The 27,908-nt window shown below is 46.4% G+C and overlaps 1 long non-coding RNA gene across 1 annotated transcript; it reads right to left on the reverse strand.

Annotated features, from left to right (window-relative positions):
* Positions 1-188: 188 nt before the first annotated feature.
* LOC146808581 (uncharacterized) lies at positions 189-27,908 on the reverse strand. The gene is made up of 4 exons (XR_014968008.1): positions 27,772-27,908; positions 24,856-24,951; positions 6,625-6,726; positions 189-371 (listed from the first exon to the last, which is right to left on the reverse strand). It is a non-coding gene; the product is annotated as an uncharacterized LOC146808581 (long non-coding RNA).

Genomic DNA, 27,908 nt, shown 5'->3' on the forward strand with positions numbered 1-27,908 from the left:
ACAAAATACCATAAATTAAAGGAAAGAAGACAAGGAACAACAAGACTAACTGCTTTGTAATTCACCCTTTGTAACATTGTCAAACGGTACGCATCATGAACGCGTATGTCATGAATGTATGAAGATTTTTGTAGTTCATGCATGAAACTCTATCTACATTTTATTAAAGAGCAGGAGTCTGATTTTTTAGCACATCTCTTTATTTTTCCTGCTCCGCATCAGTGTACCAAGCAACATCATAAATGACAAACAGCATCCGCAAACAATGCCGCAACTGCTCCATCCTCAACGGGCGCGAAGAGAGAAGAGCCAGGGCCTGGTGGACATCATTGAATGCTGAGACCCTGGATGCAGGTGATGATCCCATCATTCTGAAAAACAAGGATACAATTCACAGAAGGCCATGCGTGGTTTGGCGGCAAAGTTAAGGATCAATGAGGTAGCATGACAAACTAATCTGCATAACCACGGTTAACATGGCCATTGTTGAACCATGACCAGAAGCTCTTGACTAGTTTAGAAGGGTACTGTAAAAATCTCCTCTTCAGTCTGCCACATATTCACACAGGGATTCCTGGCAGGAATAGATTTACTGCTGTGGATTCCTGCACTGTGAATGGAGAGACACCTGCAGTCATAAACCCCACTAAGGGGGTAGGAAGTTTGGGAACACCCACAGAAGGAACTCTAATATCACCCCCTCCTTCCCTCACAATGACCAGAGATTTGTTTCGGCCAATGGGTGGATCACACTCAGTTTTGATAGGGTGTGGGTGAGGTGCTTTCTCCTCAGGCAAAATGTTTTACTGAAGAAAGTAGGAAAATAAAATAAAAAATATGTTTGCACAGTGGGTTCCATTACACCTTTGCTTGAATCGATGCTTTGTAGATTTCCATACAAAGGAAATAGGAGCACAGATACCATGTGACGTTCTTAGTAGTATATCAAATACACAAAATATGATGGGACACATGCTTACAATGCGTGTGACCACTGGTAGTCACTCGCATTCCAATCCATCATTCTATTTCCCCATCATGCCATCTCAGGATGCACCACATGCAGACCAGTCTTGACCCTGCGCCAATAGGAACAGTCCAGCCCGGTCAGCCTGGGGAGGTCCTTCCTGAACCATGACACACGTAATGCAAGACCAGTTTTGCACTAATTGGGACTCGTCAGTCGGGTGTAGCTTGTTTCTAGTCGCACAGTGAGAACAAGAGCCGGGTCTGAGCATAACTGTGCCACTTAAGGCGGAACATCAAATACACAACATATGATGCAAGGAATGCCTGCACCTGTGCTAGACCCAGGTCAAGCTGGTTGTAGGGCTCAGCACTGCACTACAGTGGGCCTGATAACTGTTCATAAAGAGGTCTGCATGACCATTGGCCGAGGAAGAGCTGCCACTGTGAGTCTTCTTGACCTTTCAACAGCCTATGACCTGATATATCTTGACCTGTGGGACTGGGAGTCAAGGGCAAGCCTCGGGCTGGACTGGTCTTTCATAGTGGGCTGTACCCAGGAGGTCTTTATCCCACCCCTTAAGTCATTGTCTACCCACATTTTGCAGACATCCGCAGGAGTCCTCATTAAGGCGGACTCTTTTCAATCTGTATGTAACTCCTTCCAATCTCATTACTACATGCCATCTTTCATGAATGTATTATACTGATGATTCCCTGTATGGTTCGGATCCTTTATAGAAACACCAATGAGGTCCATAATACACTTCAAAGGGGATTCAGGGCACTTGCATACTGGCTGTTAAGAAAATGCCTTAAATGTAACTCAGACAAAACTCTGCTAAGGATGCTGGGTGGACCTTCATCTATGCAAGAAAACCTAGACAAGTTTCCACCTGGTTTAGCTTCATAATGTGATGGTTTAAATGTCATTGTGAACCTATGAGTGAATGTGATGTGTAGTGAATGAATGTATTGGGGTATGTTTGAATGTGATGTGCTTTGTGTGATTGTGAAGGACTGTGCATCAATGTGAAGGGGCATGTGTGAATGTCAAGGGGTGTGTGTGAAAGTGAAGGGATATGCCTTCAAGTGAAGGGGAGTGTGTGAGTGTAAGTCAGTGCGCATGAAGCTGAAGGTGTACGCATGAATGTAGGAGGACATGCAAGATTGTCAGAAGATAAGAATAGATCTGGAGGGGTGTGCATGAATAGGAAGGACTAGCAATAAATGTAAAGGGGTCATTTTGAATGTAAATTTTATGCACGAGTACGAAGGGGTATGCATGAATATTGAGACCTCTGTGTGAATGTGAAGGTGTATGTTTGAATATAAAGGGGTATACATGAGTGTAAATGGTATGTGTGAATGTGGATGGGTATGTGTGAATATAAAAGGGCATATGTGAATATAGAGAGTATTTGTGAAGGGTCTGGGTGAATGTGAAGGGGTTTATGTGAACATACAAAGGTATGTGTGAATGTGAAAGGACATTCATGAATGTAAAGGGTATGTTTGAATGTGAAGGGATAAATGTGAATGAAGAGGTATGTCAGAATGTGAAGGGGTATATGAGAATGTGAAGGATATGTTTGAATGTGAAGGTGTATAAGTGAATGGTAATGCTGACTGAATGTGAAAGAGTATATGTGAATGTGGGGCATGTGAGATATGAAAGTGTATGTGTGAATATGATGGGACATGCATGAAATTGAATAAGTAGGTTTGAATAAGACAGGGCTTACTTGATAGTGTGTGGTAGGTCTAAATGTGAAAGGGTATGGTTGAACGTGAAGGTGTAAATCTGAATCAGAGTGGCATGTGTGATTGTGAGAGGGTAATTTTGATTGTGAAGTGATATGCATGAGTATGAAGGAGTATGCATGAATAACAGAACCTGTGTGTGAACGTGAAGGGGTGAGCATGAATCTGAAGGGGTATGTTGGAACATAAAGAGGTATCTGTGAATGTCAATGGTGTGTGTGAATGTGTGAGGTATCTGTGAATGTAAATGGTGTGAGTGAATGTGTAAGGTATGTGTGAATGTCAAGGTGTATGTGTGAACATAAAAGAGTATTTGTGAATGGTATGCATGAATGTTAAGGGGTATATATGAACGTACAAAACTATGTGTGAATGTAAACGGTATGTTTGAATGTGGGGGGTATTTGTGAATGACGTGTGAGTGTGAAAGGGTAAATGTGAAAGGGTATTAATGAAAGCGTAGAGGTATATGTGATATGAAGGTGTATGTGTGAATGTGATGGGGCACACGTGAAATTAAATGGGTATGTTTGAATATGACCGGGCTTATTTGAAAGTGTGTGGTAGGTCTAAATGTTAAAGGGTAGGGGTGAACGTTAAGGGGTATATGTGAATCAGAGTGGCATGTGTGAACGTGAAGTGGTGCAATCCCTCACCACGCATGACTGAACAACGCGGTCCTAACAACAAATGTGTCTTAACTATGCGTGCCTTTACCACGCATGCCTTTACAACCAATTTAGTTGTAATGGCATAATTGGTAAAGGCATATGCACGGTTATACCCTAGCCCATGCCCTGAGTCCTACAACCCGTCGTAAATCCTAGCCCCCTGCCCTGAGTACGACCCCAGCCCTAAAAACAGCCAGCCCCCCACCCTGACTTCTAAAAGCCCGGACCCCAGCTCTAATAACGAAGCCCCCCAGGTCCTGCGCCCTAAAACCCAGCTACCCAGCCTTGAAATTGATCCCGACCGCCCCTGCCCTGAGCCCTAAAACCTTGACCCTAGACCTGAAAAACACCCCAGCCTCCTGCACTAAAACCGTCTCCCCAGCCGTAAAAAGTACCCTGACCCCTGTCCTGAAGGCCTAAAACACGGACCTGCAATCTATCCAGCCCCCAACTCTGAGCCCTAAAACTGGCCTCTCTGCCCTAGAAAATACCCTGAACCCTAAAACCCTAAAAAGTTGCCCAACCCCTAAACTTCCAGAAATCGTACTCACCAAGCCGTTCCTTGTCAGAGCAGGAAGTCACCTCCGTTCCTCTCCATTGGCTCCGAGTAATGAGCGCGAACTACTAGTAGCGTCTAAACCACGCCTACGCATGGTAAAGGCATATGTGTGGTGTGGACATGCATCTTTCTGTCTGAGTTGTTTAGCCACGCATAATTTAGGCTGCGTTTTTAAGGCTGTTTCCCGTATGTGAATGGCATGTGTGAATGTGAAAGGGTATGTGCGAGTGTGAAGGGTCATGCATGAAATTCAATGGGTACATGTGAATATGACATGATTTATGTGGAAGAGAACGGTTTGTGTGTGTGCGCCTCTCTTCTTCGCCTCACATCTGTTCCTGCTCTGCCTCTCACACTCTCATCACCGTCTGTTTCTATTGCATTCTCCATTTCTGTCTCTTCCTGCTCATCTATCTCCCTTTTACATTCCTACCCATTTGCCTCTGTCTCTGGGTGTGTGATGTCACTTCCTGTGATATCATTGATGTCAAAGGGTGTGTAACGTCACTTTCACTAACCCTGGTATTTCAGGGGCTCATCGTCCAGGTCAGCCCTGTTTATCAGAACTGACCACGCGCCTAGAAACGGACCGATATTTGATCTGATAGCCGGTGTGCGGAGCTGGGATATATTTGGGGTACTAAAGCCATTAATGGTCACCTTGAGGCTGTAGAGACGGAGAGGAGCTGTAGGCATTACCTACACCCACCCTTGTCTCCGCAGTGGTGGGGGTGGCACTGCCAGCCTTACATGTGCCTTCTCCACACTTCCTTCTGTGCAGTCAGTCTTTCATTAGACTGCGATACTGCAGGCAGAAGACGGGGGTGGACCGGGGTGTATGGAGAGACCCCCCTCTATATTTAGAGTGGGGACCCCCTTCCCCCTACTTGAGTCAAAAGAATCAGGGGAGTGTCACCTGTGCCCTGGCAGGGCGGCTGCTTGGATGTAGAGACACTGTACACGTGTAAGCTGGCCTTGGGGCGCTTTAGACCCCAGCCCACTGGGGGCAGCCCCTGGATGTGCACTAGAGGCCCAGGGGAGGGGGGGGGGGGGGGTCTGCTTCTGAATCTCTTATCTGACTGAACATTAACCCTTTTACCTCCTAATGAATACCTCGTTGACTCTCTAAACACTATTTAAAGGTGTCATATCAAGTTCTACACGTCTAAGAGCAGTGGGGCATAACTACTAGGGGATGGTGGGGCGCGGAGTTAATCCGAAATTGCTCACGCCGCACTTCGCCATTCTGAAAACGCAGGGCTGTGCCGTATTTATGATATTGCGGCGCAGCCCTGCATTTCTGCCACAGCTGGCGCTAAAATCCGCTGCCTAGCGCCAACGCAGACGCCCTTGTATCATAGCGCAAGGGTTCCTGCGTTGAGGGAATGATTGCTTATATTCCGGAAAGTGTCGATTCCTGAACATAAACAATCACTAATGGCGATTAGTAACTCCTATGTGTGCGGCATTGCGCAGCCCACTTAGAAGTTCAAAATCGACATTTAATGATTGATTATGTGCAGAAAGGGACACCTTCCTGCACATGAACAATCATTGATGGCGATTTGCTCTTTCACATACAAACAGCAAAAACAAGGAGAAATAGACCATTTCTCCATGTTTAGACCAGGTTATTTTTGTCTTAATTTTGGCGCTGCCTCCTATTTACGCCACCCTTGTAAATAGGGGGCAGCGTCAACATCAAAGATTGTTGCGGTCGAACACGCACCGCAACACCCATTGCCCGCCCATTTCACATTAAGTGTAGCGTGAACGAGGGCATTATTTACAAGGCGGTATTAAGACACGTTAAGTGGCTTAACACCACTTTGTAAATAACGCGAAGGGTTTATTGCAAAAAGAACGTTGCAAAAAGTGACATTCCTGCGGAGATAAGCCCTTGTAAATATGCCCCAGTGTGTCTTTCAGCTATTTCTGAGGTATACCACCAAAGGATATCTAGAAACTAATTTATAAGATCGTAAAGCAAACCGAAAATGTTCTTTATAAAGTTTCTTTTGGAATATGTTAAATTGTTGTTCATTTAAAAGTGGCTGGCTTAGTACTAAGTGGGGAATACTCTAAGGGTTTAATAATATATATTACGATGTCCCTGTCTGTGACATCATTGTGAATTAAATATGCTAACTTGTCCCCTCGCTATATTTCCAGGGCTTGTGCCCTGTGTTAATGTATTTTTATTTTCCTGTGCATTTGAATTCAGCAGCACCTGAGGTCTGGTGAGCTCTAGAACTGCCAACAAACATCACCTGCCTTAAAAAGTAATATTGCCCTTTATAAACACAACAAATAAAATAAATATACAAATAAGACTATACCTTAGTTATATATTAATGCACAATATAAACAAAATATGTACAACTTACACATCACGTGTGATCATCATAGCAAACGCTGTGCGGCCAGTGATGAACCTCTTAATATCTCATACCATCACATGCCTCCATTTTACTATAAGACACTGGTGCATTGAAGCTTTATTGCTTCAGATAAAGGCTCAAGGCAGCATCACAGCCCAGGGGGGGACCCTCAGGACTGAGGCCAACCCTTGGGAGGAGGGGTTCCACCATGGGAGGACCCCAAGACTAGCGGCCAGCCTTCTCTTCTGAAGTTGGCCATTTCCTATCATGCGTCAATACTCACCGGGGCTTTATGCGCACTGATGTCCACAACCGTTGCTTACGCAGGTCTGACCCTCAGGACAAGATTCATCTTGATCACACAGTTCAACGCACGGTCCCATGGCTGGAATAGAGAAATAGGGCAGTATTAATAGACATTAGAAAACATGTTAAAAACCTGTGAGTGATCCATTTTGTCACCATAGTAATGTAAATAGCATCTTATTGCCTGAAGATTTTCATCACGTAATGGCAGGCAAGAGTCAATACGCCATTCCCTCAGAACCTTCAACCTTTACTGACTTTTCTCAATACCGAAATCCAAATCCCATCTGCCTCATTCTGAATCCACCCCCTGGAGAGAAACGCTCCCTTGGAATGTTCCAGACTCAAACATGGACAACAAGTCACCAGAATGGCGGCTATACAAGAAGTGACATCATCTAAGCTTTGGTACTCATGACATCATATGTTCCCCCTACTCTTAGCCCATAAGCATGAAGTAGTCCCCTACTTGATGCTGAAGGGACAAGAGAAGCACAAACAGATCAAATTGTATAAGGTAAACTGTGTCAGAAAGACAATGTCCTTTCCCTTCATGCAACTGGCTTCCTGACCTCAGAGCAGGAATACCAAGGCTGTGCCAGGGTTTAAAAGGCTAATGCAGGGGTAACAGCTCCTGCCTCTGATTGGTGACCGGGGGCTCAGATCAAATGATGCCCTCCTCGTATGGACAGCCGGGCAGGGCATTCACCTCAAGATCCCTACGACTCATCCCATCACTCTGTGGTACGCTGGATCCTGCCATGCGATCACCAGGTATGTAGCTCTTGCTAAAAGACATAAGGTGCAGCGGCCCATGGTCGATGGTGATGGGTGGAATATACGTGAATTCATCTCTGCCTTTGGTAATTACTGGGGCCACATTTCAGACCCTTGTTTTTTTATCAATGTGCTACTTGAGACAAAGATTAACCATATGCAAATCAGTCGTGATTCCGCTTCAATAGGAAGAGTCCTCCCTGTACTGCTAGGCCAGGTCCACCTTACAGGAAATGCAAGATAACCACACTAGTTTCAACCTGGTTCGGCTTTAGAATGTGATGGTTTATATGTCATTGTGAAGGAATAAGTTAATGTGAAGGGTAGTGAATGAATGTAGGTGGGTATGCTTGAGTGTGATGTGCTACATGCGAATGTGAAAGGCTTGTGCATCAATGTGAAGGGGTATGTGTGGATGTCAAGGGGTGTGTGTGAAAGTGAAGGGATATGCCTGCAAGCAAAGCGCAAAGTCTGAATGTAAGTCAGCGAGCATGAATCTGAAGGTGAATCCATAAACGTGAGAGGGCATGCCAGATAAGATTCGATCTGAAGGGCCATGTGGGGGTGTGAAGGGGTGTGCATGAATGGGAAGGAGTCTCAATAAATGTGAAGGGGTAGTTTTGAATGTGATGTTATATGCACAAAATGTAGAGGGGTACGCATGAATATTAAGCCCCGTGTGTGAACATGAAGGGTTGTGCATGTATATGAAGGGGTATGTGCATCATACCAGATGTAGCCGAGTTTTATTTTAAGTAATTCTTTATTAACTTCAAGTTGCAGGAAGGTAATTATGTACCCAAGCATTCCAAGCATCACAGCCACACCAACACTCCCCTGTCAACACTCACGATGACTGAGCGGCTAGGAGAAAGGTACACTGGGATACATATAATTAAATAGGCAGGATATAACGGTATGTTTGAATATAAAGGGGTATAAGTGAATTAAATGGTATGTGTGAGTGTGTAAGGGTATTTGTGAATGTAAAAGGCATGTGTGAATATAAAAGAGTATTTGTGAAGGGTATGCATGAATGTGAAGTGGTATAATTGAATGTGAATGACGTGTTAATGTGGAAGGGCATGTGTGAGTGTGAAAGGGTAAATGTGATATGAAAGTGTATGTGTGAATGTGATGGGCAATGCATGAAAGTGACTGGGTATGTTTGAATATGACAGGGTTCATTTGAAAGAATATGGTAGGTCTAAATGTTAAAGGGTATGGGAGAACGCGAAGGGGTAAATGTGAATCAGAGTGGTATGTGTGAACGTGAAGGGGTAAATGTGAATCAGAGTGGTATGTGTGAACGTGAAGGGGTATATGTGAATCAGAGTGGTATGTGTGAACGTGAAGGGGTAAATGTGAATCAGAGTGGTATGTGTGAACGTGAAGGGGTATATGTGAATCAGAGTGGTATGTGTGAACGTGAAGGGGTAGATGTGAATCAGAGTGGTATGTGTGAAGGGGTAAATGTGAATCAGAGTGGTATGTGTGAACGTGAAGGGGTATATGTGAATCAGAGTGGTATGTGTGAACGTGAAGGGGTATATGTGAATCAGAGTGGTATGTGTGAACGTGAAGGGGTAAATGTGAATCAGAGTGGTATGTGTGAATGTGAAGGGGTGTATGTGAATCAGAGTGGTATGTGTGAACGTGAAGGGGTATATGTGAATCAGAGTGGTATGTGTGAACATGAAGGGATAAATGTGAATCAGAGTGGTATGTGTGAATGTGAAGGGGTGTATGTGAATCAGAGTGGTATGGGAGAACGTGAAGGGGTATATGTGAATCTGAGTGGTATGTGTGAACGTGAAAGGGTAAATGTGAATCTGAGTGGTATGTGTGAACGTGAAGGGGTAAATGTGAATCAGAGTGGTATGTGTGAACGTGAAGGGGTAAATGTGAATCAGAGTGGCATGTGTGAACGTGAAGGGGTATATGTGAATCATAGTGGTATGTGTGAACGTGAAGGGGTATATGTGAATCTGAGTGGTATGTGAATGTGAAGGGGTAAATGTGAATCTGAGTGGTATGTGTGAACGTGAAGGGGTAAATGTGAATCAGAGTGGTATGTGTGAACGTGAAGGGGTAAATGTGAATCAGAGTGGCATGTGTGAACGTGAAGGGGTATATGTGAATCAGAGTGGTATGTGTGAACGTGAAGGGGTATATGTGAATCTGAGTGGTATGTGTGAACGTGAAAGGGTAAATGTGAATCTGAGTGGTATGTGTGAACGTGAAGGGGTAAATGTGAATCAGAGTGGTATGTGTGAACGTGAAGGGGTAAATGTGAATCAGAGTGGCATGTGTGAACGTGAAGGGGTATATGTGAATCAGAGTGGTATGTGTGAACGTGAAGGGGTATATGTGAATCTGAGTGGTATGTGAATGTGAAGGGGTGTATGTGAATTGAAAAGGGTATTGTTAATGTGAAGATGTTTATGTGAATGGCATGTGTGAATGTGAAAGGGTATGTGTGGGTGTGAGGGGTCATGCATGAAATTCAATGGGTATGTTTGAATAGGACAGGATTCCTCTGAAAGTGAACGGTATGTGTGTGCACCTCGCTCTTCTAGGTCTCTCACCTGTCCCCTCTCTCCCTCTCACACTCCCCACCGTCTGTTTCTATTGCATTCTCCATTTCGGTCTGTCTGTTCCTCTGTCTGCCTTTTACTTTCCTACCCATCCGTCTCACTGCCCTCTCTTGCTTTATCTATTTCTCTCACTAACTCTCATTCAGTGCCTCTGTCTTTCTCTCCTTATTTCTTGAACGACTCTCCATCTTTCTCGCACAGAATGTCTCCTTTCCCTTCTGCTTCCTTCTGCTTCTTTGGATTTTTGCTCTCTTTCACACCAGTTTTCCTTCTCTGGGAATCTGCTAAATCTCCCCTTTGCACACCTCCATCCTTCTATCGCTGCATCTCTCACACTTCCCCTTTCCACTCTTCTTCTCTCTCGTGTTTCTCCATCCGTCCTCTAATCTCTCCATCTCTATCTTTCCTCGCTCTCTGCCTCTTGCTCTCTCTTATCCCTTTTGCCCTCTCACAATTTTTCTATCTCAGAAAACTCACAATGTTCCTTTTCTCATTCTCCTTTCCCCTTCTCACAATCTCTCACTCTGCCCATCCACCCACCCACGCACCCACCCATCCATCCATCCATCTATCTCCCTGTCTATCTATCCGTCTGTCTGTGTCTCTGTCTGTCTGTCTCATCCCCACAGTGGGGCAGAGAGAGACAGAGACATTGAAAGGGTAAATCACACCCATAAGAACACGGCCATCTCAGACCTCTCCAGAGGGGAGGGGGCATGCACCCCCTTGTTTTTGCCTTTTGATCTGCAGACCTCTCTTCATTTAGGGCTCACCAGGGGGTGCGGCTCTGGGTTTACCCTTTCGGACTCCTAGCACTGCCTTTGCAAGCCCTGGCCTCACAGGTGGCAAAAGAGGCATGAAGAACAGAAAGTAACCCATGCACTAATTGTGCTGTTTAATTTCTACAGCTTTGACTGACACCTCACACTTTCTGTTGGGTAAAAGAAACGCAGGTCAAATCAGCACTCAGAATATATCATGAAATTAAACACATGAAAAAGGCATATTTAAAAAACCTGTGGTCATGCTTCGGTACGTTTGAGAAAACATGAAAAACAAGCATTGGCAAAGTCAATAGGCTTGACCTTTGCAAACTGGTGAGATGTTTAATTTGTATTACTGTAAGAATATGACACAAGGAAATGCCGCTTAAACGCAGCATAATATTCTTGCATAGAATTTTAATAGGGCAGAGGGGGTCCTTTCAGCAAGCATCTATCCATAAGACGGATATAGAAAGTGCACCTTTTAATTATGCTGAAATATTCAAAGTAATTTCAGTAATTTCACATTACTCTGTGACGTGAAATTACAGAAAATTAAGCGATTATGTCCGCCTGCATGATTTTGCATAATCTTGAGCAAAGATGCCTACATAAGAGTACATAAGAGAACAGCAAGAGCACAAGGGATGGCTGGCCGCTGCTCTTCCTGTTCCTTTGCACTTAGCGCTATTTTATTAGCGCAAATTGCATCATTGGGTCCATTTAGAAACGAGGATGCATTTTGTGCTGCGAAAATAGCACTAAATGCAGGGTTAAGAACTTCACATGAGTCCGAATAATTTTGCTGTAACTTTGCATAATTTCGCTATTGCAAACTCTGCGTGTTACACTCACTCCTAATAGAAACCTTTTTCACCTGTAATTCACCGTAATTTAAAACATTAATGTTGACTGTATATAATCTTGTGTAATGTTTCATTTTTAGGTCTCGCCTGGCTATTGCGTAGCAATCGCAATGCGAGACTATAGTAAGGGGCTCCCAAAAGTGCTCCCAAAAGCGGATTGCATGGCGAGCACGCGCACAATCACGTGCATCGTGCCGCCATGCAATCCGCTTTTGTGAAGCGCTTCAGCCCACTGGCGTCGGGCCAGGGGAGTAACACAGGCCCCCGCATCCCCCGCGGAGCGGGGGGGGCCCCCTCAACACCGCACTTCAGCTGGAGAGCTCCAGATTAAGTTCGGATGGGGGCCCTCCACGTACCCTGCAGGGTGGCCCCCTCAAGCTTCGTTACGCCACTGCGTCGGGCATGCGGTTACGCGCACAATGACGAGCAGAGGCACCATATGGCTTTCCTCTCTCGTCATGGTGCGCGCACACCACTCGCCAGCCAGCCTGCTCTGACTTTTGCGCCTCAATGCTCCTCCCCCTCCCCCACCACAGAGCGCGTCTCGTGGCCCCTTCCTGTATGCGAGGCTCGCCGGGGCCGCGCTTGTTTTAGCTTGTTTATGTTTCGGTATACATAGCAACAATGCGCTGTACGAGCATATACATCATGCATATAGTACATAATTCTAGTTGCAGACGTGTGACAAGTACTTGCCAGAGCCTGAGTTACGATCCAGATGGGCATAAGTAACAGTGATACAATTACCAAAAAAAACAAAAAAACATTAAAAGGAACACGTGGGCAGCGGTTGGCAGAGCAGTACTTCTCTTACGTCTCCTAACTCCTTTCAGGTTAATTAACCAGGTTGCAGGTGTAATATTTTTTTTACTTTTATGTCCAGTGCAGATTCGGCTTTAAAGAAACTTTACAGTTCTCACTTTCTTTGCTCTTTTGTTAGATCTAGTTGGCTGGATCCTACTAACTCAATTAGCACGTTGTCCCTGTGCCATGAGGGTGGTGGGGGTCGCTGTGTGCTCTGATTACGGGGCAGAGGAGAGCTCAAAAGACTAAGCCCCTGGCCACACACAGAGAAACAGCGGGATTGTTATTCTGCCTGGCCTGGTACATCTGCGGCGGAATGCTGCCTGGAGCGACCCTGCTCTCTGCCAGCAGGGCTGGCACCACCCACCACCAGCCGGAGCCAGCAGCCGCCAAAGAGGACAGACTGGGTCCGCTGAGGCCTCGTGTGCAGGGACTTCACACCTCAACCCCACCGGAAGCTTGTCCTCTGCCTTCCGCTCCATGTTGGCTGGAGATGCATCGAAGGGCAGTTACTCCTCATAATTGCTGACTAGTGCATTCAAGTATTTCTAAGGCACTAACGCGCGAAGCCAGGGGTCAGCACATGCAGTGTGCAGCAGAGTCTGATTCTGAGTGTGCATGCACGACTTTCTATCAGTTGGTGCACACTAAGTGTACTCATGATCTGCAAAATGAGCATCACTGGATTGTGATCTGACATCCCAAGTGTGACCATGGTGTGTAGCGCATCCGTACTCTAAACCGCAGCGCTATCCTCATGTGCAAAGGGGGCGTGTCTAAAGGGTTCTACATTTGTACAATGTACTCGAGCCCGCAGGTGTGTCAGGATGTTTATGTAATGTGTGCACAGAGATTGGTTTATATAATTAAGCATAGGTGTCTCTTTGCATGGTTACTAGTGATTTTTTACACACTCTCTTACAGACTCTGTATATATAAATCCATATGCATATGCACATATGAAATCTATGAACTGAGTTTGCACACAAGTTCCAGATGACATATACTTTTATTCAATTTCATTTAAAATCATAAAAGGACGATCCAGTTTACCCACAAAAATGCGTAAAAAATACTGCAGCGTACTAGTATAATTATGACATTGCATTAAACTCGTTAAAATGTGTTCTAAAAAGGATGTTAAAAACAATTTACATTAATTACATGTTGGCATATGATGTCAGGCCCTACTAGAGGAAGCGGGCTTCGAATACAGGTGTGTTAGGCTAAGAGCAGGCTAACCACACAAGTTCCATTACTCTTGTAGGGCGCTACAATGCGGTCGGTTCAAACATTTGATTGTTGTGTTGTCATGCGCCAACTCCCAGTTGTGTACAGATTCAGTCCAAGGTGACTGTTCAAGCAGCTGGGCCTAAGTACTGGGGCATTCTGGGAGTTAGTTTGGGAAGGCCTGGCACAAAGGACAATTTGGAAGTATTTGATAATTCATTGATGCTCATTAAAGTGTCACACGGTGGAACCTGAAGAGACATTTGCCCCCAAAAAGGTGCAATGTATCCAGGGGAAAATGCCTGGAAAGAGGGGAAAACCAGTGCGAGCTGGTGCGCAAAAAATGATTTCGGTGACAATGCTTCATTCCACGAGCCGCAATGAGCCCGGCTCTGGTAATATTTCACCCAGTAATTACCGTACATTGTGGTATTTCCGTTTGTGGTATAACACACTGAAAGATCAGGACACATCTTTTCCAGGCTCTAGAACCTAGAGTCCGATGTTTTTCCACCAGTACTCATGTTGCTGATGGGAGGTTGTCTGATGCTGATCTAAGGTAGTCGGGTATCTTGTTATGGTTTAGTGTCACTAACACTACATAGGGAAAAAGACTAGGATAATTGCAAAATGTTTAGGGGTGAACCTGCCAAAAGGGCCAAGTCCAACAACAGCATTTATTGAAAGCTATCCTAGTGGTAGCTATGGAGAGCAGCCTTCAGGCTAAGTCTTGAAGGAATATAAAGCAGCTTGTTTTACCAGTCTATAATCTCTTGAGTCACTAAGTGAACGATATCCACACCAGGTATATATATAAAATATATGTGTTTATTACTAAACACACCCTCCTAGTCTCTTTATGAGACTAGAGGTCAAAACACATAAGTTACACTTCAATAATCACAGTAAAATAGCACAAATACACGTAAGGCCCTAGGGTCGAGCCAAACCATATACTAAAATAGTGGTATAAGAACCACGACTTAACTAGACACAAGGCCTAGAGCCTGTAGAATCACTGGGACCCCAAGGATCCCCCCAAGGTAGTGACAGAGGGGACCCACGAGGGCCGTGTGCAGTGTGTGAACACAGCCGCAAGCTCCCGTTAGCTTCTATGGCAAAAGTCGCGGTTAGATTTTTAAAGATTAGGGACACTTAGAAATGAGTCAGGACCAAACCCTTTTGGACTTAGGAAGTTCTAGGGCTAGCACCCATGGGAACACCGGAGTACTCGTGTTACCTCACCCAGGGAAGCCGGGTGCATAGGTGTCTTTTGGTGTCGGGTCGCATCGTCGATTTCAGTGGGAGCTGGCTAAAAAGTGCTGGAGCCGTGAAGATGCAAAGTGTCCGAAGAGATCCAAGCCTGGATTGAAGATGAGAAGAACCTGAAAGCAGAGGGGACAGAGTCTGGGTCACTTTCCAGTGACCAGGAAGGCGATGAGCAGATGCCCACCGATGTCGGGTGATTTCAGGTGAAGGAGGTGAAGCTTGACTCTTCAGCCACAAGGACCAGGAGGCGTCGAGGACAACCAGGAGCTGGATTCAAGCTGTCCCATGAAGGATGTCGAGTGCTGCAGCATCGGTGCCCGGATTGGACGCAACAAGCCTTGCAACAGCAACCCATGCAGAAACGAGAAAGATGCTTCGGTGCAAACCAGCAGGGTCTGTGGGACTCACCACTTGGTTGGGAGTCAGGGCACGTCTGGAGCAACCAGGAAAGCCCAAGGAAATGCAAAGTTACCCCCTCAGGGACCCACCAGTCAACGGACCAGGGATCGCGAAGGGACTTCAAGACGAAACACAAAATGGCGGTCCAAGGGTCACTCGGAATGACCAGGCCAACAATCTTCGGTGGATTCAGTGCTCGAGGTGGGGGCTACAAGTGAGCCCAAGTACGATGTCAATGCACTTGCAGAAATGCACGGTGACCAGGAGTTCCGGTTCCACGCTACTCACGAGGGCTGCGGGTCTCAGCTTTGCTGGGGACTCGGGTCGGCCTCTGAGATGTCTGGAAATCCTCTTCCTGGGCTGCAAATACTTCGGAGTCCAGCGGGAGCTTCGATGATGCAGACCGGCAAATTGCTTTGTTGGTGCCTGCCAAGCAGAAGAGTCACTCCTTAACCCCAAGGGAGATTTCTTCAGTCCTCAGGTCTTGAGCAGAGCGTCGAAGGTCCAGGATTCAGCTTCAGAGTTTCGTCCAGGGTAATCTAAAGCCCTAAGGACAGGGGTCCCATACTTATACTAAGGTAGGGGTTGGACATATTCTGGGGACCCACCTATGGGAGGGTTTGGAAAGAGGGGTGGCCACACCCATTTCCTTTGTCCAGTTTCGTGCCTGAGCAGGGGCTGGAAGCCCCTGAACCGGTTTGAGCTGGACTATGCACAGGGACACCAAATGTGACCCAAGTGCAGAACTTCAAAGCACTCAGAGTGCTCCCACCCAGCCCCAATACACATAAGCTTGTCTGAGAGGTGGTTACACCTCCCTGTGACAGGAAAACTATTGTCAAGGCCTCCCCTGCCGGAGTTTCGGTGAGCAGCAGCAGGCCAGACCTGTGTCTGTGGCTGCAGCATCCATTTTGTGATGCCAGGGTTCTATTAAGTTTCTACCGGGTATACCAGTGCTATCATGTCTCTCCCTCTAGAAGGGTGGGATCATACTTCCACACCAGTTACTGGTGTGTGGGGGTATGATTCCAAGGTGTTTGACACCAAACAGGACATGTTTCCGTGCAGCCAGTCCAAAGTTAGCATTTACCATTTGGTTATAATGCACTTAAGAGTATATGGTCAGGCTGCACTACCAACAGCATCAGAGAAGGGTCTCCGAACACTGCAGAGGGGCTCTGCTCATGCAGGGGCACCCTCTCACATAGGAACCAAGCACTCTGTCTTCAGGATTGATAAGGCCTGTAGGAGAGTAGGATCTGCTTCACATGGGTACCTCCACTTTTTGCTGGTGTTTCACTGTTTTGACCTTAATCTGGCTGTGGCCCTGCTAATCATGACCCCAGCCTAGCTGCTTCCTCTCTAAAATGGTTTCCATGTACATTAGGTACATTTACAATTGGATTCTGTAGTGCCTTACAAGCCCCTAGTATATGGTATACTATGTACCTGGGGCATAGGAACCTCAGAGGCCTACCAGGGGCTGAAGCATGTATTAAGCCCCCCCCCCCCTGGGAAGCACTCCAAAATGGCACCACAGGTCTGCTACTGCAGCCCGGGTAAGGTGGTGCTTGCAGCCTGGGTAAGGTGGTGCTTGCACCCCTTACAGTGGTATAGGCTACCTATATCACTACAATTGCACACACATATGAAACCTATAAGTCACTCCTATGGCAGGCCTTAACAATCCTGAAGGCAGAGTGCTTAGTTTTTATGTGAGAGGGTGCCCCTGCATAAGCAGAGCCCCTCTGCAGCGCTCGGAGTACCTCCTCTGATGCTGTTTGTGGTGCAGCCTGACCATATACTCTTAAGTGCATTATAACCTCACGGTAAATGCTAACTTTGGGATGGCTGCACGGAAACGTGTCGTGTTTGGTGTCAAACACTTTGCAATACTACCCGCCCACCAATTCCACCCTTCTAGAGGGAGAAACATGTTCACACTGGTCTAACCCGGTAGGACTTTCTACAACCCTGGCATAACAAAATGGATGCCTCTGCCACAGACACGGGTCTGGCCGTCTGCTGCTGACCGAAACTCCGGCAGGGGAGGCCTGGACAATAGGTTTCCTCTCCCAGGGAGGTGTAACCACCTCCCCAGACAGGCAGATGTGTATTGGGTCTGGGCGGGAGCACTCTCTGGTGCTTTGAAGTCCTGCACTGGGGCACACTTGGTGTCCCTGTGCATAGTCCAGTTCAAACCGGTTGCAGGGGCTACCTGCCCCTGCTCTGGTGCGAAACTGGACAAAGGAAATGGGTGTAACCACCCCTCTTTCCAAACCCTCCCATAGGTGGGTCCCTAGATTATGTCCAACCCCCACACTTTGTATAAGTATGGGAACCTAGCCCTTGCAACTTTAGATTACCCTGGATGAAACTCTGCAATATATATCCTGGACCTTCAACGTTCTTCTTTACTTAGAAGACTGAAGAAATCTCCCTTGAGGTCAAGGAGTGACTCCCCTGCTTGGCAGGCACCAAAGAAGCAACTGACCGGTCTGCATCGCTGAAGGTCCTGCTGGACGCCGAAGTCTTTGCATCACCAGGAGTAGATTTCCAGACTTCCCCAAGGCTACCCTGAGTCCACAGCAAAACTGAGGCCCGTGGCTATCGTGGGTGACGTAGAACCGTGACCCATGGACACCGTGAACTTTTGCAGCAACATCATTTTCCTGGTCTACCTCGAAGCTGTGCTTTGGACTCCGAGTAGCCCCAGCCTTGAGCATCTCCAGCACCGAAGATTTCTGGCCTCCACTCCACGCGTGATCCGGGGGCCAGATTGCAGAGCGACCGCTCGAGGCTCCTTCGCGATCGCTAGCCCGTTGGCTAGTAGGTCTCCACGAAGGCAACTCCTCTTCTGATTGGGCTGTTCTGGTTGCTCCAGACGTGCCTCGACTTACCATCACTGGGTGAGTTCCCCAGACCTTGCTGGTCTGCACCGACGTCTTTTCTTTGCTTTCAAGTAACTTGCCGTTGCCAAGGCTTGTTGAGTCCAATCTGGTAGGCCGACACTGCAGCACTCGACAGACTTTGTGGGACAGCTCGAATCCAGCTCCTGGTTTTCATCGGCGCCTCCTGGACCTCGTGGCTGAAGAGTCAAGACACCCGTCAACTCGCCTGAAGCACTCGACATCTGTGGGCATTGGTCCATCCTTCCCTTGGTCACTGGTAAGTGACCCAGACTCTGTCCCCTCTGCTTTCAGGTTCTGTCCATCCTAGATCCAGGCTTGGATCGCTTCTGACACTTCTCTTCCCGGCAGCAGCACTTCTTTGCCAGCTTCCATTGAAATCGACGACGCGACCCGATACCAAAAGACACCTAAGCACCTGGCTTCCCTGGGTGAGGTAACACGAGTACTCCGGTGCTCCCGTGGGTGCTAGCCCTTGAACTTCCTAAGTCCCAAAGGGTTTGATCCTGACTCATTTCTAAGTGTCCCTAATCTTAAGATTTCCAACCGCAACATTCCCCATAGAAGCTAACGGGAACCCGTGCCTGTGTTCACACACTGCACACGGCCCCCGTGGGTCCCCTGTGTCACTACCTTGGGTGGTTCCTTGGGGTACCAGCGATTCTACAGGCTCTAGGCCTAGTGTCTAGTTCAGTCGTGGTTCTTATGCCACTTTTTTGGTATATGGTTTGGTACGCCCCTAGGGCCCAAACGTGTATTTGTTCCATTACTGTTTATTGCTAACTTGTAAATTAAGTACTTTGAACTCCAGTCTCATAAAGAGACTAGAGGGGTGTGTTTTATCTTAAATACATATATTTTGAATATATACCTGGTGTGGTTGTCCTTTCGTTTGGTCATTCAAGAGATTATAGACTGGTAAAACAAGCTGCTTTACATTCCTTCAAGACTTAGCCTGAAGGCTGCTCTCCATAGCTACCACTAGGATAGCTTTCAATAAAGATTGTCTTAAACCTATCACCATAAGGGGTTGTTTGGACTCATACAGGGTGCTCACTATAACTAGTGGACAGCATATATCATGCCAACGTCTCACAAGGCCTGCCATAGGAGTGACTTATAGGTTTATATGTGGGTATATGTTGAGATATATTGAACCTATATCTCAGTAAGGGGTGCATGCACCACCTTACCCAGGCTGCAGTAGCCAACCTGTTGTGCCATTTTGGGTGGTTTTCCAGGGGTGGCGTAATACATGCTTCAGCCCCTGGTAGGCCTCTGGGGTAGCTATGCCCTGGGTACATCGTATACCATATACTAGGGGCTCACAAGGGCACCTCAGATCCAATTTGTAATTTACCTAAAGTACATGGAATCATTTTAGAGAGGAAGCAGCTAGGCTGGGGTCCTGATTAGCAGGGCCCCAGCCAGACTAAAGTCTAAAAACAGTGAAACACCAGCAAAAAGTGGGGGTGCCCATGTGAAGCAGATCCTACTCTCCTACAGGGACTGCCAGCCTTACATGCCTTCTCCACACTTCCTTCTGTGCAGTCAGTCTTTCATTATACTGTGATACTGCAGGGACAAGACGGGAGTGAACCGGGGGGTATGGAGAGACCACCCCCTCTATATTTAGAGTGGGGACCCCCTTCCCCCTACTTGAGGTAAAAGGAATCAAAGAAGTGTCAGTCTGTGCCTTGGCAGGGCGGCTGCTTGCATGTAAAGACCCTGTACGCGTGTAACCTGGCCTCAGGGCGCTTTAAAACCCCAGCCCCGGGGCCAGACTGGGAACCGAAACCGGCCCTGGCAAACTGCTCCTCCGGCCCCCAGGAGGCGGTAGTGGTTGCGACAGAGCTGTTTGCAAGGGCCGATTTCACGCGATTTTGTTACGCGGGTGGCCGATATTGCAGGCCCCTGGTAAAAAAACTGGCCCCCACCCTGGCGGTTCACTGGGGAAATGCCCGTTGCCCGCTACGGCCAGTCCGGCCTTGCCCACCCCACTAAGAGTAGCCCCTTTATGTGCACTAGAGGCCCCCCGGGGGGACGCTTGTGAACATTAACTCTTTCACCTCCTAATGAATACCTCGTTTACTCTCTAAACACAACTTAAAGGTGTGATACCAACTTCCACACGTCTGTTGAAGATCAGTGTGGCCTTCAGCTGTTTCTGAGGCATACCACCAAGTGACACTTACAACAAGCATTGGCATAGCCAATAGGTCTCGCTTTTGAGACCTTATAAGTATTTCGTTATGCATCACAATATACTTGGTGCAACAACATCAACTGTTGCATGGCTAAACACTTATAAGGTTCCAAATGCGAGACCTATTGGCTATGCCAATGCTTGTAATTACATGAGACAGAGACGGAACTAAAGCGGTCTCTGAGCTAGACCTAGAAAAACATACATTACTGTAAACAACCATCTCAGCACACACGGATGGACCGAAGTGGTGGTGGTGTGACTTTTATAGCAAACACTAATCCCTTTAGAGTGTCTAGTAGTTTCTAACAGAACAGTTATCACCCCACAGATTTGCCACTACCTTCACTGACCTCAGAGTCGTGGGGAAGGTCATGAAAAGCCCTTTGAAGTGGGATTGGGTGCAACCCTTCCTCAGTCATCCTGCCCTTTGTTTTACTGTATGGAGGCAATAGAAAAACCTCAACAGCAGAGGAAATGACAGCTATGTGACCCAGGATACTGGCAGAAGGCACAAATGGTTCATGCAAGAACATGTCAACTTTCTAAAAAATTGCATTTTTAGAATTGCAACTTAAAATCTGACTTTACCATTAAAGAGGATTTTAAATTACAATTAATTTGAAAGCAAACAGAATTGCTCGACCTGCTCCCAATCTAAAGTTAGCACGTAATAAGGTAAGCCAGTGTTAGTTAAAGGGAGAAATAAGGCTTGCCACAGTGAAAAGATCAACTTTTGGAGTTTTTTACTGCCAGGATGTGTAACACTTACGTACAACTGGCCTACTTTTTAAATACAATGCACCCTGCCCTGAGATCCCTAAGGGTTTAATCTAGGGATGGCTTATAAGTATTAAAATGGAAGGTTTAGGACTGCCATAAGGTTTATTAGGTTTAAAACTGCACTACAGGCTGCAGTGGCAGGACTGGAGACATGTTTTACAAGGCCACATTAGTGGGTGGTGCAATGAGTGCTGCAGGCCCACTAGCAGCATCGAATGTACAGGCTCTGAGGCCATGTAGTACCATTGACTAGGAATGTATTAGTAAATTAAATGTGCCAATTGTGAGTCGGCCAATTTTAGCATGTTTGAAGGACAGAGCACGCTCGTTGTATTACTGATTAGCAGTGGTGAGCTGCACAGAGTCCTAAAGACAACAAAAACAAATTCAGCAAAAAGGAGGGGTGCAGGCAGAACGTTTGGGGGAATACCACGCCAAGAATGCCAGGTCTAACAATGGGTTAAAAGAAATTGCAGACTGTGGGCTTGAAATTGACTTTTGACAGGACTTAAATAATTGGAGGCCTCAAAGCTTTTATGAGGTGTGCCTGTATGTCTTCTTCCAATATAACCCACAATTGTGTTAGTATGAGACTGAACGCCTTGCTCCACTTTTTGGCCTTGTGAGTTCATCCTGCCGATTCCAAAAAGAATTGACACCGGTGTCCTTTCTTCTAATCTTAGCTACCACGGACTGTAACCTCTAAGCCTTGGACCAGACATTTGCAGACGTGTAGCATGGTACACGGGGGGCATGTGCTTGGTAAGAAGGGAGTTGAATTTCAGTGTGGCCTATGTGCCTATGAGCGAAGTGTACTGGCGTTGCGTCTGAGTGACCAGAGTCATGCTCTTTTCCTTTCTTGGTCCATCACACCTCAGGATGTGATGACAGGAAGAGGAAAGAGGCAGCGCGTATGCAATGTGTATGAATGGTTCTTTCTGAAGTTTACCGCAGAGAGATACAGTAGCCGCCCATTGCACGCTCCGGATACAGGCAGCCATGGCAGATATGTTATAACTTCCTGGAAGAGACTGGAGATTGACTGGTGGGCATGCCGTGGTAAATGATTCCGGTCCATCCAGGAGCGACAGGAAGAGAAACGCATGCACTGGAGAAACACAGCCACCGAAATGCTCTTTTCAGGCTTGTCAGAGGGGTGACCCACAGGAGACAATGGTTACAAGCAGCCATGATAAACTCTCTATCACGCCAAATCTGTGGGGAAGCCTGCAATGGGCAGCACTTATAGAAAGCGAGCCACTAGGCAACCACTCATGTTACAGTGGAGCCACTAGGCAACCACACGTGTTTTAGCGAGCCACTAGGCAACCACGCGTGTTACGGTGCAAGAAACCATGGCTAGGGTAAGAATGCCGAATGCTCTGCTCCTATAGGTTGCCTGTGTTCTCTTCGGCTTGTCATACGCTAACGAGATGTGTGCCATTGTGGCCTTGTGGAACTTTTCTCAGGCTTCTCATATGGACAGATTGTCACCAGTAATGGGCGTTTGACGTATAGAGTGTATTTTAAATTCTAGTTTCATGAAGACCGAGTATCATTAGTACAGATATTAATAGCATTTTTAAATGTATAGACAGAAATTGATACCTGAAACAGAATTTGGGCTAAATCCTCAGACAGTACTGGAGCGCGCTGCTTTCATAATTATCTACGACTAATTTTAGCAAGTCCATTATGCTGCCCTCAAATAATAAATCTGCATAGTAAACGGGTGACGCCCAGTTATGGGGCTGAATTCCGTCATAATGGCGAGATAATATTGAGACTCTTCTAAATATTGTTAAAAGCAGAAAAGGTCAATTTCAACTTCTCATAAAAGCACATGCAAACCAACTTATTGAAACAGGTGTGTGTTCAAATCACTCCTATAAACCTATGTGGTGACTGTATACGTATATTAAGAAGGTATTTAGTTTGGTTACATTTAAATCTGTAGCAATTAAGAAAAGGAGCGAGAGAGCTAGATTTGGCTACTTTAGGAATGAGAGTTTTTATTTGCTGTTTGTTGAGTTTGGCTGTGTGGTTCGGTAAGTGAGTGTGGGAACCACTCATTGGATGAATGAATGTATTGGTGAATGAACGAAAGATTGAGTACATGCATGAATGAAGGGGAGAATAAATAAACGCGTACATGGAGTTGGCAAGGGCCTGTAAGGATGGACGGAGAAAGGTTATAGCAGTCTCAGGCTTCAAATAGCCTCCGAGAGCAAAAGCGATGACTATGAAGCAAATCCCCAGAGTACCCATGATCATGCGGTTCAAGCTTTATCCAAGGACGGGGCACCAATGTGACATGAATGCCCACAGTAAAAATGACCGCTATTGGACCAATGAAAACAACGCACAAGTGTCTAACGCTGAATATGATATGTCAAGAATTGCTATCAGTACGCAAGTGAAATCGGGCAAGCATTACTGAGGAATGGGCAGCAGTTTGCAAAGATTGTCTACAAAACATAATCTATTAGGACCAATATACATCTTCATTTAACGCCCACCTCTAGTTCTAACATACCTAGACGTTGCAAGGCGCCTATTTGCGGTCGTGTCTTTACTTACCTCCCTTGGTGAATTTAGAACAGCCACCCTGCAAGATTCAGTGGCAGTTTTTAGGACACCATTTAAAACAAGAGCGTTTCTCGCGCTAAAAGGTGGCAGCAGGGTGAGGGTTGAGAGGAGGGGGCGAGTGAAAGCGCGTTTCACTTGCGGGAGTGTGCAGCGCCAGGAGCCATAATTGCTACCACATGGCGCCACGCGCTCCCGCAAATGAATCTCCACACGTGCACGCGTTGCTATTGAAGGCAATGGAACGCGTGCACCTTTTTGGCTGAAAAGCCAAAGCGATTGGAAAAAGTCTTTTTGCCTATGCAGGGCAGCGCATGCGCGCTGGGTAGGCGAGACCTAAAAACCAGCATCTGATTTATAGAATCGTAAAGCAAACCAAAAAATTTTCTTTTAAAGTTTCTTTGGGATTATGCTAAATTGTTGTTTATTTAAATGAGGCTTGTTTCATAATATATATTACGATGTCCCTGTCTGTGAGATCATTGTGAATTAAATATGCTAACTTGTCCCCTCGCTATATTTCCAGGGCTTGTGCCCTGTGTTAATGTATTTATATTTTCCTGTGCATTTGAATTCAGCAGCACCTGAGGTCTGGTGAGCTCTAGAACTGCCAACAAACATCACCGGCCTTAAAAAGTAATATTGCCCTTTATAAACACAACAAATAAAATAAATATACAAATAAGACTATACCTTAGTTATATATTAATGCACAATATAAACAAAATATGTACAACTTACACATCACGTGTGATCATCTTAGCAAACGCTGTGCGACCAGTGATGAACCTCTTGATATCCCATCACATCACATGCCTCCATTTTACTATAAGACACTGATGCATTGAAGCTTTATTGCTTCAGATAAAGGCTCAAGGCAGCATCACAGCCCAGGGTGGGACCCTCAGGACTGAGGCCAACCCTTGAGAGGAGGGGTTCCACCATGGGAGGACCCCAAGACTAGCGGCCAGCCTTCTCTTCTGAAGGTGGCCATTTCCTATCATGCGGCAATACTCACTTTTTTCGCACTGATGTCCACAACCGTTGCTTACGCAGGTCTGACCCTCAGGACAATATCCTTCTGGACCACACATTTCAGCGCACAGTCCTATTTCTGGAATAGAGAAATACAACAGTATGAACCGACTTTAGAAAACGTGTTAAAAACCTGTGAGTGCCCCATTTTGGCACCATAGTAATGTAAATAGCATCTTATTGGCTGAAGATGTTCATGACGTAATGGGAGGCAAGAGTCAATACGCCATTCCCTCAGAACCTTGAACCTTTACTGACGTTTCTCACGACCCTAATCCAAAATCCCATCTGCCTCATTGTGAATCCACCCCCTAGAGAGAAACACTCCCTTGGAATGTTCCAGACTAAGCATGAAGTAGTCCCCTACTTGATGCTGAAGGGCCAAGAGAAGCACAAACAGATCAAACTGTATAAGGTAAACTGTGCTCAGAAAGACAATGTCCTTTCCCTTCATGCCACTGGCTTCCTGACCTCAGAGCAGGGACAGCAAGGCTGTGCCAGGGTTTAAAAGGCTAATGCAGGGGTAACAGCTCCTGCCTCTGATTGGTGACCGGGGGCTCAGATCAAATGATGCCCTCCTCGTATGGACAGCCGGGCAGGGCATTCACCTCACGATCCCTACGACTCATCCCGCCGCTCTGTGGCACGCTGGATCCTGCCATGCGATCACCAGGTATGTAGCTCTTGCTAAAAGACACAAGGTGAAGCGACCTAAGAACAGCGTTGAGGAAAAGAGATGGTGATGGGTGGAATATGTTAATTCGTCTCTGCCTTTGGTAATTACTGGGGCCACATTTCAGACCCTTGTTTTTTGTCACTTTGCTACTTGGGACAAAGATTGGCCATAGGTAAATCAGTCGTGATTCCGCTTCAATAGGAAGAGTCCACCCTGTACTCTCAGGCCAGGTCCACCTCAGACGAAATGCAAGAAAACCCAGAGCAGTTTCAACCTGTTTTGGCTTCATAATGTGATGGTTGAAAGGTAATCGTGAACCTGATGGGTAGTGAATGAAAGTATTGGGGTATGTTTGAATGTGATGTGCTTTGTGTGATTGTGAAGGACTGTGCATCAATGTGTAAGGGTATGTGTGGCTGTCAAGGGGTGTGTGTGAAAGTGAAGGGTTATGCCTTCAAGTGAAGGGGAGTGTGTGAGTGTAAGTCAGTGCGCATGAAGCTGAAGGTGTACGCATGAATGTGGGAGGACATAGGAGATTGTCAAAAGATACGAACAGATCTGAAGGCCCATGTGGCTGTGCGAAGGGGTGTTCGAGAACGGGAAGGACTAGCAATGGATGTGAAGGGATAATTTTGAATGTTAAAATTTGATGCACGTGTACCAAGGGGTATGCATGAATATTGAGACCTCTGTGTGAATGTGAAGGGGTATACATGAATGTAAATGGTATGTTTGAATGTGGAAGGATATGTGTGAATGTAAAAGGTGTATGTGAATATAAAGGAGTATTTGTGAAGGGTCTGCGTGAATGTGAAGGGGTATATATGCGCATACAAAGCTATGTGTGAATGAGAAAGTAAATGTTTGAATGTGAAGGGGTATAAGTGAATGTAAAAGGTATGTTTGAATGTGAAGGGGTATAAGTGAATGTAAAAGGTATGTTTTAATGTGAAGGGGTAAAAGTGAATGTAAAAGGTATGTTTGAATGTGAAGGGGTAAAAGTGAATGTAAAAGGTATGTTTGAATGTGAAGGGGTAAAAGTGAATGTAAAAGGTATGTTTGAATGCGAAGGGGTATAAGTGAATGTAAAAGGTATGTTTGAATGTGAAGGGGTCTATGTGAATGTGTGAATGTGAACGGTGATGTGTGAGTGGGAAAGGGTAAATGTGTGAATGTGCACGGTGATGTGTGAGTGGGAAAGGGTAAATGTGTGAATGTGCACGGTGATGTGTGAGTGGGAAGGGGTAAATGTTAATGGGAAAGGGTATATGAATGTGAAGGGGCATATGAGATATGAAAGTGTATGTGTGAATGCGATGAGGCATGCATGATATTGAATAAGTAGGTTTGAATATGACAGGGCTTATTTGAAAGTGTGTGGTAGGTCTAAATGTGAAAGGGTAGGGGTGAACGTGAAGTGGTATATGTGAATCGGAGTGGTAGGCGTGAATGGGTAATTTTGAATGTGAATTACCCTTGACCCCCTCCAGCCCTGAAAACTACCCCAACCCCGTAGCCCTGAAAGCTAGTGCCCGACCCAAACTACAGCCCAGCCCCGCTTACCTCACCGCGGGTCTCTTCCCGCTTCCTTCTCCAGCAGCTAGACCGCTCACTGCCTTCACCACGCGTATGCGCGGGTCAGGCACGCGTGGTTTAGCTTGCGGAGTTGGAACACACGTGGTTAAGACTGCGGTGTTCCGACTGCTTCCCGTCTGCGACTTCATTGTGAATCTCCTTAAGCCTCCTCTATCTAGGCGTACAGCCTCAAGGAGGCAGACATTTTATGTTTTTTGTGACCATGGCCTGGAACAAGCTCCCCGCGAGGCTGAGGCATACGGTCCCAGAACCCCCTTTTCAGGAAACAGCTGAAGGCATGGCTCTTTTTCGGCCTCTGACCCTATCTGCCACTCTCTCATCTGAAGAACCCTCAAAGGCCCCCAGAACCCTTCCTCATCTTCACTCAAAAGTACTTCCTCTGACTTGTTATACCGCCTAGCGCCAAGGTGCTCCCTTGGGAGTGACAGCAGCGCTTTATGAATCCCTAATTCAATTCAATTAAGTTCCCTACCCTGTCCCCTCGCTGTTTCCCAACACTCGTGCCCTGTGTTAATGTCGTTGTATGTTCCTGTGGTTTAAAAGCAGCCGCGCCTGCAGTCTGGGGAGCTCTAGGACTCCCCACAAACATCCCCGGGCCTCAAAACTAAGATTGGTTCCGGCTCTTACTTGGTGGCGCTGACAGAGCAGCCCCCGTCCAGAGGGCGAGCAGGGCGAGGAGCAGGAGGGAGCTTGCGGCCTTCATGCTTCTGGAGACGGCGGTGAGTGATCTCTGGAGCTGAGCGTCGATGGCTTTTATACACCCC

This window comes from Triturus cristatus, chromosome 8, assembly GCF_964204655.1.
Source record: "Triturus cristatus chromosome 8, aTriCri1.1, whole genome shotgun sequence".
NCBI classification, from domain to species: Eukaryota; Metazoa; Chordata; class Amphibia; order Caudata; family Salamandridae; genus Triturus; species Triturus cristatus.